Here is an 18,060-nt window from a genome sequence, read left to right as displayed (position 1 = left end):
GCATTACCTGAGTAGGAGACCCAGATTATCTGTCCTCAGCCATAATTATTTTACCTTATAGAAAACTATCTTAATCAAGTAGAGCTAGAAATTATTCTTTTCAGGTTTGATGAATGGAGCAGCTATTTTGATGAAGTCTACATGGTAAGGAACCATATATGGCCTCCAGGAACTGTGGACAGCTTCTAGGGCCTGAGGCTAACTTTCCATATGACAACCAGAAAACAGATGGGATTCTCCTTCATATAGCAAAAGTGAAATAAATGCTGTCAATAACTAAATAAACTTGGAAGAAAAATTTTCCCAAGTCGAGTTTCCAGAGGAGAATGCAGCCAAGCTGACACTTTGATTGAAATACTTGCATTACCCTGAGTAGGAGAACCAGATTATCTGTCCTCAGTCTGCTGACCCACAGATACTATCAGAGTGTGCTGTATTGCTTTAAGCTACTAAAATTTGTGCAAATTTTCAACACAGTATAAAATACTAATATACATGGCAATTCCACTGGGGGAGGGGAAATTAATAATTCAGTTAATGTTGAATATAATGCTATAATAGGAATGATGCAGTATGTAGAGCAAATTTTAGTGGTAGTATATAGTAGCTTTATAAATATATGTATTCATTTATTTATAAAATCATTGAAAGTTTTAGGGGCTCATTTAAAATATCCAATTACATCAATTCAATTAAATGGAATGTAATAATAAATTTTATGTGTCAACTGGGCAAGATCATGGTACCCAGATTTACCATTAATATTATTCTTGATGTTTCTATGCAAGTACTTTTTGGATAAAATTAACATTTAAATCAACTGACTCTGAGTAAGCAGAGTCTTACTCTTCATAATGTGAGGAGGCCTGGCTCAGTCAGTAGTCGGTATTAATAGAAAAATTCTAATCTCTGCAGAGGAAGAAGAAAGTCTATTAGCAGATAAATTTTGTACACCAACCACAACTCTCCTCCATGTCTCCAGCCTATGGGCTTAACCTGGATATTTTGGACAGTCCAGCCTCCATAAGAATATGAGTTAATACCTTAAAATCTCTAATACAAGGCAGGAAGTTAAATACTATTGAATTATTTACAGATTTAGAGATTCATGAAAGATGTGTGGCATTCCCTTGTGATATAAAGACATTGATAACAACTAGTAAAGTGGGAATTTTTAGCTTTCTCACTTTTAGATTTAAGAAATTCCATCATAGAGGAAAACAAAAGAATGGGAAAGACTAGAGATCTCTTCAAGAAAATTAGAGACACCAAGGGAGCATTTCATACAAAGATGGGCTCAATAAAGGACAGAAATGGTAGGGACCTAACAGTAAAAAAAAGATATTAAGAAGAGGTGGCAAGAACACACAGAAAAACTGTACAAAAAAGATCTTCACAGACCCAGATAATCACAATGATGTGATCACTCACCTAGAGCCAGACATCCTGGAATGTGAAGTCAAGTGGGCCTTAGAAAGCATTGCTAGGAACAAAGCTAGGGGAGGTGATGGAATTCCAGTTGAGCTATTTCAAATCCTGAAAGATGACACTGTGAAAGTGCTGCACACAATATGCCAGCAAATTTGGAAAACTCAGTAATGGCCACAGGACTGGAAAAGGTCAGTTTTCATTCCAATCCCAAAGAAAGGCAATCCCAAATAATGCTCAAACTACTGCACAATTGCACTCATCTCACACACTAGTAAAATAATGCTCAAATTTCTCCAAGCCAGGCTTCAACAATACATGAACCGTGAACTTCCAGATGTTCAAGTTGGTTTTAGAAAAGGCAGAGGAACCAGGGATCAAATTGCCAACATCCACTGGGTCATCAAAAAAGCAAGAGAGTTCCATTAAAAAAAAATCTACTTCTGCTTTATTGACTATGCCAAAGCCTTTGACTGTGTGGGTCAAAATATACTGTGGAAAATTCTGAAAGAGATGGGCCTACCAGACCATCTGACCTGCCTCTTGAGAAACATGTATGTAGGTCAGGAAGCAACAGTTAGAACTGGACATGGAACAACAGACTAGTTCCAAATAGGAAAAGGAGTACCTCAAGGCTGTATATTGTCACCCTGCTTATTTAACTTATATGCAGAGTACATCATGAGAAACACTGGGCTGGAAGAAGCACAAGCTGAAATCATGATTGCTGGGAGAAATATCAATAACCTCAGATATGCAGATGACACAACCTTTATGGCAGAAAGTGAAGAAGAACTAAAGAACCTCTTGATGAAAGTGAAACAGGAGAGTGAAAAAGTTGGCTTAAAGCTCAACATTCTGAAAACTAAGATCATGGCATTCGGTCCCATCTCTTCATGGCAGATAGATGGAGAAACAGTGGCAGATTTTATTTTTCAGGGCTCCAAAATCACTGCAGATGGTTATTGCAGCCATAAAACTAAAAGACGCTTACTCCTTGGGAGGAAAGCTATGTCCATCCTAGATAGCATATTAAAAGCAGAGACTTTACTTTGCCAACAAAGGTCCGCCTAGTCAAGGCTATGGTTTTTCCAGTGATCATGTATGGATGCGAGAGTTGGGCTATAAAGAAAGCTGAGAGCTGAATAATTAATGCTTTTGAACTGTGGTGTCGGAGAAGACTCTTGAGAGTCCCTTGAACTGCAAGGAGATCCAACCAGTCCATCCTAAAAGAGATCAGTCCTGGCTGTTCATTGGAAGGACTGATGTTGAAGCTGAAACTCCAATCCTTTGGCCACCTGATGTGGAGAGCTGACTCATTGGAAAAGACCCTGATGCTGGGAAAGATTGAGGGCAGGAGGAGAAGGGGATGACAGAGGATGAGATGGTTGGATGGCCTCATTGACTCAATGGACATGGGTTTCGGTGGACTCCGGGAGTTGGTGACGGACAGGGACACCTGGCGTGCTGTGGTTCATGGGGTCTCAAAGAGTTGGACACGACTGAGCGACTGAACTAAATTGATCTGATGACAAGAGTATGAAAATGAACCCAATTTTTTGTCTAGTTTTGCAAATTTGTGATAGATTGAAATAGATGATGAATGGGTGGTGAAAATGACGTTTTAAGCGTCACTTAAATGCTTTATTTTATTTATTATTTTTTGCACTTAAATGTTTTAAAGCATCAGCAGATGAGAGGGTGAAACATTATTAAAGGGACAGTAAAACCAAAGTTCATAAAGATTGTGGATATTTTCACTCATTTTGACACAACACTACCCCACAAATCAATTCAAATATGCATCAGTTCAGTTCAGTCCTTCAGTCATATATGACTCTTTGTGACCTCATGCCAGGTTTCCCTGTCCATTACCAGCTCCTGGAGCGTGCTCAAACTCATGCCCATTGAATGCATGATGCCATCCAGCCATCTCATCCTCTTTCATCCCCTTCTCCTCCTGCCTTCAATCTTTCCCAGCATCAGAGTCTTTTCCAATGACTCATTTAATCACGTCAGTTGGCCAAACTATTGGAGCTACAGCCTCAGTGTCAGTCCTTCCAAAGAATATTCAGGATTGATTTCCTTTAGGATTGACTGGTTGGATCTCCTTACTGTCCAAGAGACTCTCAAGAGTCTTCTCCAACACCACAGTTCAAAGGCATTGATTCTTCAGTGCTCAGCTATCTTTATGGTTGAAATTTCACATCCATGCATGACTAGGGGAATACCATAGCTTTGACTCTATGGATGTTTCTCAGCAAAGCAGTGTCTCTGCTATTTAATATGCTGTTTAGGTTTGTTATAGCTTTTCTTCCAAGCAGCGAGAATCCTTTAATTTCATGGCTGCACTCACTATCTGTGGTGATATTCGTGCCTCACACTCCAAGTTTTCTGGCTCTAGGTGAGTGACCACACCATCGCAGTTATCTGGGTCATTAAGATCTTTTTTTGTATAGTTTTTCTGTGTATTCTTGCCACCTCTTCTTAATATCATCTGCTTCTGGAAGGTGCATGCAGTTTCTGTCCTTTATTGTGCCCATCTTTGCATGAAATGTTCCCCTGGTATCTCTAATTTTCTTGAAGAGATCTCTAGTCTTTCCCATTCTATTGGTTTCCTCTCTTTTTTTTTTTTTTTGCATTGCTCACTTAAGAAAGCTTTCTTATCTCTCCTTGCTATTATTTGGAACTCTGCATTCAGATGGATATACTTTCCTTTTCTGCTTTGCCTCTCACTTCTCTTCTTTGTTCAGTTATTTGTAAGAAAACCATTTTGCCTTTTTGCATTTATTTTTCTTGAGAATGGTTTTAATCACAGCCTCCTGTACACTGTTATGAACCTCTGTCAATAGTTCTTCAGACACTCTATCGGATCTAATCCCTTGAATCTATTTGTCACTTCTACTGTGTAATTTTAAGAGTTTTTATTTAGGATTTATTTCCAGGCTTTTTCATACCTGAATGATATAGTAGTTTTCCCTACTTTCTTCAATTTAACTCTGAATTTTACAATAAGGAGTTAGTGATCTGAGCCACAGTCAGTTCCTGGTCTTGTTATTGCTGACTGCATAAAGCTTCTATACAGTAGCTTTATATATGAAATATACTTTGTGTATAAAAATATGTATAGCCATAATTTTCTGCATTATTTTGCTTATAGATATATTGATGCAATTATTTCTTTAGTTCTTTATTTTTGTGTATTAAATTTTGTATATTTATTGGAGTATAGTCCATTAATAATGCTGTTTTAATTTCAAATGTACAGCAAAATGAATCACTTACACATAAATAAACTCCTTTTTTTTTTCAAATTTGCTTCAATTTAGGTTATTATAAAATATTAAGTAGAGTTCCCTGGGCTATACAATAGGTCCTTGTCAGTTATCTATTTTATTTTTTTGAAATTTTATTGTGTTATTGTTGATTTACAATGTTGTGTTTATTTCAGGTGTACAACAAAGTGAAACTGTTATACACATTTCCATGCTTTTTTGATTATTTCTGATATAAGTCATTACAGAATATAGAATAGAATTCTCTGTGCTCTCCAGTGGAGTGTTATTAGTTCTATATTTTATGTATTGGAGTATATATATCTCAGTTCCAATCTTCCAAATTATCACCCCCTTTGTCCCTCGACAACCATGTTCTTGGCATTCATAATTCTATATTGTTTTGTACAAAATTTCTATTGTAGCCTATTTTCATATTCCACATATAATCAGTATCATATGATATTTATCTTTCTCTGTCTGACTTGCTTTGCTCAGTATAAAAATCTTTAGATTAATCTATGTGGCTGCAAATGGCACTATTTCATTCATTTTTATGGCTGAGTATTATTCTATTGTATATATGTATCACATATTCTTTATCCTTTCTTCTCTTGATGCCAATTTAAGTTGTTTTCATATCCTAATAATTGTAAATAGTGCAAAAATGCATATATGGGTGAAGGTATCTTTTTTTTTTTTTTTAATCTTTTTGAATGATGGTTTTCTCTAGTATATGCCCAAGAGTGGAATTGGTAAGTCATATGGTAGCTCTGGGGCTTTCCAGGTGGCGCTGGTGGTAAAGAACCATTTGATCCCTGTGTCAGGAAGATTCCCTGCTCGAGGGCATAGAAAATCACTCCAGTATTCTTGCCTGGAGAATCCCATGGGCAGAAGAGCCTGGCAGGCTAGAGTCCATGGAGTTGCAAAAGAGTTGGACATGGCTCAGTGACTAAACAACAACATGTATGGTATCATACATCTGCAAGCAGTGACTCTTACTTACTTTTTAATTTTTTTCTTTGTTTTTCTTCTCTGATTACTGTATCTAGGACTTCCATATCTGTGTTGAATAGTGACTGGAGAGGACATCCTTGTCTTGCTTTTTATTTTAGAGGAAATTTTTTCAGTTTTTCACCATTCAGAATGAAGTTTGCTGTGACTTTTATTACCCTGAGATAGGATACCTCTATGCTCACTTTCTGGAGTTTTTGTTTTGTTTTAAACTTTGTCAAATGCTTTTTCTGCATGTATTGAGGTGGTCATATTTTTTCTATTCTTAATTTGTGTACATGGGGTATCACACTGATTGATTTGCAGATATTGAAAAATCCTCATGTACTTGAGATAAATCCAACTTGATCATGGTGTAAGATCCTATGAATGTATTATTGGATTCAGTTTGGTAGTATTTTGTTAAGTCGCCTCAGGCCAAACAACAAAGAGGGAGGGAATGCAGTCCCACATATCAGCAGACAATTGAATTAAAGTTTTGCTGAACATGGCCCTGTCCACCAGAGCATGATTCAGTTTTCCCGACAACCAGTCCTTCCCATCAAGAAGCTTCCACAAGCCTCTGATCCTAATCCACCAGAGTGCAGACAGAAGAACTAATAACTACAATCCCAGCAGCCTCCAGAATTAATATCATAATCACAGAATGCTAATTAAAATGAAAAGAAATATGTTTATGTTCCAGATAAAGGATCAAGACAAATCCCCATTAAATATATATAAAGTAGAGATAGGCAATCTCCCAGGAAATGAATTCAGAATAATGATAATGAAGATGATCCAGGATCTTGGAAACATAATGTAGAAGATGTAAGAAATTTTTTACCAAAGACTAAGAAGAATAAAAGAACAAGTGAACAAAGATGAACAATACCCTAGAAGGAATCAAGAGCAGAATAACTGAGGCAGAAGAACAGATGAGTGACTTGGAAGATGAAATGATGGAAATCAATGCTGCAGCATTGTTTTGCAAAGCAATATAGAAAAAAATAATGAAAAGAAATGAAGGCAGCCTAAGAGACCTCTGGAACAAGATGAAATGCACCAATATTCATATTATTGGGGTCCCAGGAGAAGACAGAAAGGACTTGAGAAAATATTTGAATAGAGAATAGCTGGAAACTTTGCCAACATAGGAAAGGAAAGAGTCAACTAAGTCCAAGAAATACAGAGCCCAAGAAAGAATAAACTCAAGGAGGAACATGCCAAGACACATAGTAATCAAACTGACAAAAAAATTAAGACAAAAATGAGTTATTCAAAGAAACAAGGGCAATATGAGAAATAACATACAAGGGAAAATCCAGAGGTTGTCAGTCAATTTCTCAATAGAAACTCTACAAACCAGATGGAAATGGCATGATATATTCCAAGTGATGAAAGGGAAGAACCTACAACCAAGAATACTCTACCCAGGAAGAATATCATTCAGATTTGATGGAGAAATCAAAAGCTTTCCAGACAAGGAAAAGTTAAGAGAATTCAGCACCACTAATCCAGTTTTGCAACAAATGCTAAAGGAATGTCTCTAGGAAGGAAACAGAAGAGAAGGAAAATATCTACAAAAAATAAATCCAAAATAATCAACAAAATGGTAATAGGATCATATTGATAATTAACTTAAATATTAATGGATTAAAGTCATCAACCAAAAGTCATAGACTGGCTGGGTGGATACAAAAATAAGACTCATATATATGATGCTCTACAAGAGATCCATCTCAGACCTACAGATGCTTACTGACTGAAAGCAAGGGGATGGGAGATGGTATTTCACACAAATGGAAATCATAAGTAAGCTGGAGTAGCAATACTCATATCAGACACAATAGACTTTAAGATGTGAGGCGAGCAGAAGTAACACAACTTAGGTTAGGAGTAGGCCTTCCTACTATCAGGTAGCTTTCGCTTAACAATGACCACTGTTTGCCAATTAGGACCAATTAGCTTTCACCGATGTTTGCCAATTAGGAAATTAGGAATGGGGCGGGAACCCCCAGGAAAGTCCCACGTGCGCAAAAGTATTGACCAATGAAATTGCTTTGCAAACGTGTAACCAATCCGCTTCTCACCCTATAAATTTGTGTAACAGCTTAGGCTTGAGGCTCTCTGACCCTCACCACTGCATTGGTTGCGGGCGGAGAGTCCTGGCTCGAGTCAGTAATAAACTTCCCTTCCTGCAAGTTGCATTGTCTTGGAGGCCTTCTCTCTTCCCGCTAGGGGATTCAGACATCGGGCATAACATTTGGGGGCTCTTCTGGGATCCCTTTACCAGGGGAAGAGAACACTTCCAGGACAGAGGGGAAGGATAGATAATAGCACCGGTGCTCAGGAAAACTCAGGGGGCCCGAAAACCCAGTGCTGTGTTGTCAGCTGTCTGTGTGTTTGTCTTTGGCTTGCCGTGTTTGTGTGTGTGCTGGCATTGTCTCAGGCAGGACAGGAAGTCCAGAGTAAAACCGGGGCTCTGCTGTAAAGCAGGGAGGTATCTGGCACAGGAAAAGTCCAGAGTAATTCCGGGGCCCTGCTGTAAAGCAGGAAGGTATCTGGCACAGGAGAAAGCTTTCTCCAGCTGGCGTAAGGCCGAGGCCAGCGAGCGCGCTGGAAGGCAGCCGGCTCTGTGGGAAGGAGAGTTCCTCTCCTGATCCCGAGTCTGGTCTGGTCAGGGGGCCCGAAAACCCAGCGCTGTGTTGTCGGCCGACGTTTGTCTGTGTGTTTGTCTTCAGCTCTCCGTGTTTGTCCGTGTTTGTGTGTGTGCCGACACTGTCTCTGGTTTTTAATTAGACTCTTTTCAGGCAGGAATTTCAGTGAACAGGCGAATGGTTGTGTGGCAATTGATGAGTCCCGGCCAGGGCTACACTCTGGCGGACTCTGAAGGCCCTATAATAAGTGAGCCTCAGTAACTAGAGCCCAACCAGGTGAAACTCTCCTTTCACTACGATTGTCAGCAGCTGTTGCAGGAGCAAATTCTGGCAGAAGCACGGAAATGGGCCCCAGGGGCCGACAGGAGGCCAACCGCCCAGCCTCATCTCGTGGACAAGGGGTTTCCTCTGTTGCAGTCTAACTGCGATTTTGAGCGAGCGGAAGGTAGGGAGCGTCTCTGAGTGTACCGCCAGACTCTAATGGCTGACCTGCGGGCCACAGCAAGAAAGCCGATTTAGTAAGGCAAGAGCCCACTGAGAGCCCGGCAGCCTTCCTAGAGAGGCTAATGGAAGTTTTCAGGCAATATACACCTATGGACCCCCAGGCTGAGGAGTCATGTGCTGCAGTCCTGTTAGCATTTGTAAATCAGGCAGCCCCAGATATTAGGAAGAAATTACAAAAGATAGAGGGTTTGGGAGAACAGATGATACAGGATGTATTGAAAGCAGCTGAAAAGGTATTTAATAATAGGGAGACCCCAGAAGAAAGGGAAGAATGAATTCGACGGGAGGAAAGGGAATTAGCTGAGAAGATCAGGAAGGATAGAACGAGGGAAAACCGGAAGAACCAGAGGGAGCTAGCCCAGATTCTTTTTGTGGGGATAAAAGCCAGAACAGAATTGAGGGAACCTCGAGACCCCTGGACGAGAGAAAAGGAGAAACCAAAAAGGCAGGCCCTAAAGAAAGATCAGTGCACCTACTGCAGAGAACAGGGGCACTGGAAAAACGAGTGCCCTAAGAGGAACCTGAGGAGAGGTACAACCCAGACACAGAGAATCTCCCCTGGAACTCGAGTTCTATATGCGGGGGAAGACAGTGACTAGGGGAGTCAAGACTCAGCACCCCTCCCTGAAGAGACTTGTGGCTGATGGCATTCCCTGTGGATATGTTGGATAATTGCAGTCATGAGGAACTGGAAAATTCTGCTGAAGATTACATGTTATATCTGAGGTATGGGGACCCTGAAAATCTGGAATGTTTTCATATTAGCCTGTCAAATGTAGGCTTTGTACCTCTCTATGGTGGAGATCAGACCCAGAAAGTTCTTGCTCTTTTTGCACCTGAGGACTCACTCACAGCTGTGGCACTTTACCTTGCTGATCAGTGGTGGGCTATTGATGATACTGTGAAAACATCTGTCCCTTCTAGAGAGAGGCTTAAACAGGTGAGAACTCTTGGGGAGAGGGTGGTTAAAGCAGGAAATGGAGAGAAATGAGATCCCATTCCTGTGTCATAGCAGTACTGGTTATGCTAAGATTTTGTGGAAGAAAGGAGAGGCCATTCGGTTTTATTCAGTTAAGCCTACAGAGCTGGGAGAATGACAGTCATGGATGGACTTGGATCCCTAGCCTTAAGAGATGAATAAATACCCTTTGGCCTGGGCTGAAACGGCAGGGATGGGACTGGCCAAACAGACATCCGGTCGTCATCGAGCTAAAGGCCTAGGCAACTCCTGTGAGGGTGAGATAGTACCCCACGAACCAGGAAGCTCAGTGGAGGATCACTCCCCACATTTGACATATCATGGATGCTGGAATTCTCAAGCGGTGTCAATCCCCTTGGAACACCCCCTTACTAAGAAGCCAGGGGGGACAGATTACCTGCGAGAAGTCAACAAACAGGTGAGTGACATACACCCCACTGTCTCTAACCCGTATACCCTCCTGAGCAGTTTGCTGCCTGAGTACACTTGGTACACTGTGTTGGACTTGAAAGATGCCTTTTTCAGCCTACCCCTGGTGGCCCAGAGCCAGGAGATATTTGCCTTTGAGTGGACCAAGGGGGAAGGCCAACCGGTAATCCCACAGAGGTTCAAGAGGCTCTGAGTGAGGACTTGCCACCCAGAGGTCCTTCTGCTACACAATTAATAGCCCAGCAAGAGGTCACCTGTTTGGGGTATAAGATCAGGCAGGGGCAAAGGTGGCTAACCCAGGCCATGAAGGCCCAAGACCCCCCGCCAGGTGAGAGAGTTTCTGGGGACTGTTGGATATTTCAGACTATGGATCATGGGGTTTGCTGAGAAGGCTTGGCCCTTATATGAGGGAAGTAAAGAGACCCCAAACTGGACTTGGACTGAGCCAATGAAACAGGCTTTCCAGACACTCAGAAGGGCCCTACTAGAAGCCCCAGCCCTTGCCCTGCCTAACCCAAATAAGCCATTCCAGCTGTTTGTAACTCCATGATTGCAGCGAGATACTGGCTGAGGCCCTGGTGGCACGAAAAGACTTAACTGATGTACCCCTAGACAACAGTGAGCTAGTACGGTTCACCGATGGGAGAAGCTATGTAAAAGATGGGCAAAGGAAAGCGGGAGCCACCGCGGTAGAAGAGTACAGTTGTGAATATGGCTCCGTGAAGTTTTATGCACTGTGTGGCTTTGGTGGGGTCTTAAGTTGTGGTCTGACACACACTGCTGTTGTTCCTCTGGATTTAGTGAAATGCTGTATGCAGGTGGACCCACAGAAGTACAAGGGCATTCTTAATGGATTTTCAGTTACACTCAAAGAGAATGGTTTCCGTGGTTTGGCCAAAGGATGGGCCCCAACCCTCATTGGCTACTCCCTGCAGGGGCTCTGCAAGTTTGGCTTTTATGAAGTCTTCAAGGTTTTGTACAGCAACATGCTTGGAGAGGAGAATGCCTATCTGTGGCACACATCACTGTATTTGGCTGCCTTTGCCAGTGCTGAATTCTTTGCTGATATTGCTCTGGCTCCTATGGAAGCTGCTAAGGTTCGAATTCAAACCCAACCAGGTTATGCTAACACTCTGAGGGATGCAGCTCCCAAAAATGTATAAGGAAGAAGGCTTAAAGGCGTTCTACAAGGGGGTTGCTCCTCTTTGGATGAGACAGATACCATACACCATGAACGTACTGTTGCTGATTCCGTGGTGTCTGTGTTGCATAAAGAGAAGGGTAGCAATGTCTCTCAGATCCTCAAGAGACTTGGATTTAGAGGTGTATGGAAGGGACTCTTTGCCCACATCATCATGATCAGCACTCTGACTGCACTACAGTGGTTTCTGTGAAGGTCTACTTCAGGCTCCCTCGCCCTTCTCCCCCTAAGATGCCAGAGTACCTCGTACCGAGGGCAAGAGCCAGGGCAACACTGGGAGATAGATTTCACTGAGGTAAGGCCAGGCAAGTACGGGTATCGCTATATGTTGGTTCTGGTAGATACCTTCTCTGGGTGAGTGGAAGCCTTCCCCGCTAAGGGAGAGCTTAGAGGAGATAGTGCCTAGATATGGGCTGCCAGTGACTATGGGCTCTGATAACGGACCTGCCTTTGTGAGCCAGATTGTACAAGGGCTGGCCCAAGCTCTGGGGATGAAATGGATAATCCCCAGAGCTCAGGACAGGTTGAGAGAATGAATCGGACCCTAAAAGAAACTCTGACAAAGTTGGCAATAGAGACTGGTGGGGACTGGGTGACCCTGCTTCCCTTCGCACACTTTCAGGCACGTAACACCCCTTATAAGCTGCCCTTTTGAGATTCTGTATGGAAGACCCCTCCTGTGTGTATTAGAATCTAGATGGAAAGGCCCTTATGTTATTTTCCTTACCACTCCTACTGCTGTAAAGGTCGACAGGATTGGACTCTGGGTTCACTGCAATCACGTGCGGCAAGCCACACCAGAAGAACAGGAGCAGAATGGAAGGCAAGACCTCACCCATCAAATCCTTTGAAACTGAAACTCGTCCGCCGGGAGGTCTCCTAATTCTCCTGCTGATTATGGCAGGAGCTGAAGCTGTGTAACCTCTTGTGATGGGCCCCAGGAATGGGACATAGGAAACAGAGATTTGGTAGCCCCGAGTGTGGCGCAACCCGCAGGGCCAAGTACCTCAGATATGGGTGAACCAAGCTTTACTATCTCTGCAAGGCCAAGGGCTTTCCTCCCTACGAGCTGCTGTAGATGACTTGATTTTTCTCCAACAGGGTAGGGTCTGCAAGGTTTCTATGCAGACCACACAAGAGTGGTAAGAGAATTAATCAGTCATTTAGAGAAGTCTTTTACTTCCTTGTCTGAGGTGGTCTTGATTGAAAGAGAGAACGGGAAGCCCAGCAGAGATGGTTTGAGTCTTGTTTTCAACTACCTTAATTTCCACCCTCCTGGGTTCACTTATAGTGTCAGCAGCCCAAGAAGGAAAAGAGGAAGATTCCTCTACTTGAACAACAGACAGAGGGGAATGTGAGGCGAGCAGAAGTAACGCAATTTAGATTAGGAGTAGGCCTTCCTACTATCAGGTAGCTTTGGCTTAACAATGACCACTGTTTGCCAATTAGGACCAATTAGCTTTCACCGATGTTTGCCAATTAGGAAATTAGGAATGGGGCGGAAACCCCCAGGAAAGTCCCTCGTGTGCAAAAGTATTGACCAATGAAATTGCTTTGCAAACGTGTAACCAATCCGCTTCTCACCCTATAAATTTGTGTAACAGCTTAGGCTTGAGGCTCTCTGACCCACACCACTGTGTTGGTAGCGGGCGGAGAGTCCTGGCTCGAGTCAGTAATAAACTTCCCTTCCTGCGAGTTGCATTGTCTTGGAGGCCTTCTCTCTTCCCGCTTGGGGATTCAGACATCGGGCATAACATAAAACAGAGACTGTTATGAGACAAAGAAGGACACTACATAATGATCAATAGTTCAAGAAGATGTAACAATTATAAATATATATGCACAGATATAGGAATGCCTCAATATGTAAGTCAAATACAAACAAATATAAAGGGAGAAATTGGCAGTAACACAATAATAACGTGGAACTTCAATACCCCACTTTCATCAATGGACATATCTTCCAGAAAGAAAATCAATAAGGGAATGCAGGCCATAAATGACATTTTAGACAAGTTGGACTTAATTGACATTTATAGAGCATTCCAGGGACTTCCCAGGGTGGCACCAGTTGTAAAGTATCTGCCTGCAATACACGAGACATGTGTTCAATACATGGGTTGGGAAGATCCCTTGGAGAAGGAAATGGCAACCCACTCCAGTATTCTTGTCTAGAAAATCCCCTGGACAGAGGAGCATGGTTGGCTAATGTCCATGGGGTCACAAAGAGACAGACATGATTGAGTACACACATGCAGAGAGTATTCCATCCAAAAGCAGAAGACTACACATTTTTTTTCAGGTGCACATGGAACATTCCTCAGGATTGATCACATGCTGGGCTACTAGACAAGTCTTGATGAATTTAAGCAAATCAAAATCATATAAAGCATCTTTTCTGATCACAACACTATGAGAGGAGAAATAAACTACAAGGAAAAAAAAAAACTCTAAGAAACAGAAACACATGACAGCTAAGCAATATGCTACTAAACAACCATTGGATAACTGAAGAAATCAAAGAAAAAAAAATCCTAGAGACAAATGAAAATGAAAGCACAGTAATCCAAAACTTATGGGATTCAACAAAAGTGATTCTAAAAGGGAAGTTTAGAGCAACACAATCTTACCTCAAGAAATAAGAAAAATATCAAATAAAGAAATTAAGCTTATATATGGAGGATGAGATTGTTGGATGGCATCACTGACTCGATGGTCATGAGTTTGAGCAAGCTCCGGGAGTTGGTGATGGACAGGGAAGCCTGGCATGCTGCAGTCCATGGGGTCACAAAGTCGGACACGACTGAGTGACTGAACTGAACCGAACTGAACCTTGTATCTAAAACAACTAGAGAAAGAAAAACAAACTGAACCTAAAGTTAGTAGAAGGAAGAAGATCATAAAGATCAGAGCAGAAATAAATGAAATAAAGACAAAGAAATCAGTCACAAAGATCAATAAAACTAAAATCTGGTTCTTGGAAAAGATAAACAAAACTGATAAACCTTTAGCCAGATTCATCAAGGAAGAAAAAAAGGGAGAGGACTCAAATCATTAAAATTAGGAATGAAAAAGGAGAAGTTACAACTGACTCTACAGAAATACCAAGGATTATTAAGAGACTACTATGAACAACTGTGTCCCAATAAAATGGATATCCTGGAAGGCATGGATAGATTCTTAGAAAGGTGTAATCTCCCTAGACTGACCTAAGAAGAAATAGAAAATAAGAACAGAACAATGACAAGCACTGACATTGAAACCATGATTAAAAACCTCCCCCAAACCAAAAGTCCAGGAACTGTTATAATGGTGAATTTTATCAAATACTTAAAGAAGAGTTATCACCTGTCCTTCTGAAAATATTTTAAGAACTCACAGATGAAGGAAAATTTCCCAACTCATTTTATGAGGCCACCATTACCCTGATACCAAAATCAGACAAAGATACCACAAAAGAAAATTACAGGCCAATACCACTGAAGAACATAGACATAACAATTCTCAACAAAATACTAGCAATTCATATCCAATAATACATTAAAAAGATCATATCTCATCATCAAGTGGGATTCATCTCAGGGATGCAAGGATTTTTCAACATCCACAAATCAATCAATGTGATACACCATATCAACAAAAGAGTAAAAATCATATGATCATCTCAATAAACGTATAAAAAGCTTTTGACAAAATTCAACACCAATTTATGATAAAAATTCTCCAGAAAGTGGGCATACAGGGTACATAGCCCAACATAATAAAGGTCATATATGGCAAAATTACAGTTAGCATCATACTCAATGGTGAAAAGCTAAAAGCATTCCCTCTCAGATGAGGAACAAGACAAGGATGTCCACTCACTGCATTTATTCAACATAGTTTTGGAAGGCCTAGCTATAGCAATCAGAGGAAAAAAAAAAAGTAAAGGGAATCCAAATTGGAAAGAATAAGTTAAACTATCACTGTTTGCAGATGAATTGATTCTATACACAGAAGATCCTAAAGATGCTACCAGAAAACTGCTAGTTTTACTATCAATGAATTTGATAAAGTTGTAGGTTACAAAATTAATACACAGAAATCTGTTGTATTTCTACACACTAAAAACAAAAGATCAGAAAGAGAAATTGAAGAAGCAATTCCATTTACTATTGCATCAAAAAGAATAAAATACCTAGGAACAAACTTACCTAAAGAGGCAAAAGACCTGTACTCTGAAAACTATAAGATGCCAATGAAAGAAATCAAATAATACATAAACAGATGGAAAATTATACCATGTTTGTGGATTGGAAGAATCAGTATTGTAAAAATGACTATACTACACAAGGCAACCTAGATCAATGTAATCACTATCAAATTTCCAATGGCAGGTTTCAACAGAACAAAAACAAAACAAACAAACAAACAAACAAAAAAAGATCTCACAATTTGTATGGAGACACAAAAGACCTCAAGTAGCCAAACAATCTTGAAAAAGAAAAACGGAGCTGGAGGACTCAGGCTGTCTGATTTCAGACTATATACAAAGTTTCAGTCATCTAAACATTATGCTAGAGGCTCAAAAATAGAAATATGGATCAATGGAGCAGAACAGAACACTCAGAAATCAGCCCATGATCCACAGTCAATTAATTTATCACAAAGGAGGCAGACTGGCACAATGTTGAAAAGACAGTCTTTTCAACAAATTTCTCTTGGAAAACTGTATAGCCACATTAAAAAAAACAAAAAAAAAACTGAAATTAGATCATTCTTTAACTCCTTATACAAAAATAAGCTCAAAATGGATAAAATACCTAAATGTAAGACTGGACACTATAAAACCCTTAGAGGAAAATATAGGCAGAACATTCCCTGACATAAATCACAGCAACATCTTTTTTGATCCATCCCCCAGCATAATGGAAATAAGAGCAAAAATAAGGAAATGGGACCTACTTAAACTCAAAAGTTTTTGCACAGCAAAGGAAACAATAAACAAAACGAAAAGAAAGCCCACAGTTGCAAATGCCATGACCGATAAGGGATTATTCTCCAAGATTTACAAATAGCTTATGATGCTTAGAAAGTGAAAGTCACTCTTTGCGACCCCATGGACTGTACAGTCCATGTAATTCTCTAGGCCAGAATACTGGAGTGGGTATCTTATCCCTTCTCTAGGAAATCTTCCCAACCCAGAGATCAAATCCAGGTCTCCCACATTGTGGGTGGAATCTTTAACAGCTGAGCCACCAGGGAAGCCCATGATGTTTAATATCATCAAAACAAACAATACACTAAAAAATGGGCAGAAGACCTAAATAGACTTTTCTCCAAAGAGGATATACAGATGGCCAATAAGCACATGAAAAGATGTTCACCATCACTAGTTATCAGAGTTTTACAAATCAAAACTACAATGAAACATCACCTCACATAGGTCAGAATGATAATCATCAAAAAATCCACAAACAACAAATTCTGGAGAAGGTGTGGAGAGAAGGGCACCCTCCTACACTGTTGGCCGGAATGCAAATTGGTATGGAGGTTGCTTAGAAAACTAAAAATAGAGCTACCATACGACCCTGCAATCCCACACCTGGGCATATATCCAGAGAAAAGGGTGGCCGGAAAAGATACATGCACCCCAAAATTCATTGCAGCAATATTTACAATAGCCAAAATGAGGAAGCAATCAAATGCACATTGACAGAGGAATGGACAAAGAAAAGTTGTACATGTATACAATGGAATATTATTCAGTCTCAATTAAAGAATGGAATAAGGACATTTGCAGCAACATGGATAAACCTAGACAATGCCATATTGAGTGAAGTAAATCAGACAAGAAGGATAAATATCATATGACATTCCTTAAATGTGAAATCTAAAAAGAAATGATACAAATTAACTTATTTACAAACAGAGACTCACAGACTTATAAAATGAATTTATGCTTTCCAGGGGAAAGGGATAGTTAGGGACTTTTAATAGCTTATGGTGAATGATGTGAGATTCATGACCTCTGAAGAAGATTTAGCTTCAGGACCAGGGACCAGGCTTGATCACTCAAGAGCTTTTGCATAGCAGAGTTTTATTAAAGTATAAAAAGGGACAGAGAAAGCTTCCAACATAGACATCAGAAGGGGGAAAGAGAGTGTCCCCATTCCTAGTTTTAGCAAGGGAATTACATACTTTTAAATTGGTTATTACAATAAATCAAAAGAATGTCTCAATGTTGTAAAGCTCTTACTAGATCCATTCCTATAATATACACGTTAAGATAACAGAATTAGCCAGAAAGTTTTCAGGAAGGAGAAACATGTCTTCAATCAGGATACATTATTGTAATATAATCCTTACTAAGGAATGTAGAAAAAAAAAAAAATATGTCCTTTCCTCCTCCTAGAGAATTAAAGACCCCTATCTTCTCGAGAGCACCAGACACCTTTAAAATCCTCAGAGACATTGGACTTCTTATCAACCTGCCTAGGAACTGACTCTCACTTTGGAAGGCACGTACACACTGCTATATTTAAAATGGATAGCCAACAAAGACCTATTGTATTGCACGTTGAACACTGCTACATGTTATATGGCAGGCTG

The 18,060-nt window shown here is 40.5% G+C and overlaps 1 pseudogene; it reads left to right on the top strand.

The window, feature by feature from the left end:
• The first annotated feature begins 8,533 nt into the window (after positions 1-8,533).
• On the top strand, positions 8,534-12,320 carry LOC122690417 (annotated as a pseudogene).
• Positions 12,321-18,060: the final 5,740 nt, after the last annotated feature.

Source organism: Cervus elaphus, chromosome X, assembly GCF_910594005.1.
Source record: "Cervus elaphus chromosome X, mCerEla1.1, whole genome shotgun sequence".
Classification (NCBI taxonomy): domain Eukaryota; kingdom Metazoa; phylum Chordata; class Mammalia; order Artiodactyla; family Cervidae; genus Cervus; species Cervus elaphus.
The sequence above is the reverse complement of the archived record's forward strand: the minus strand, read 5'-3'. Positions and strand labels throughout refer to the sequence as shown.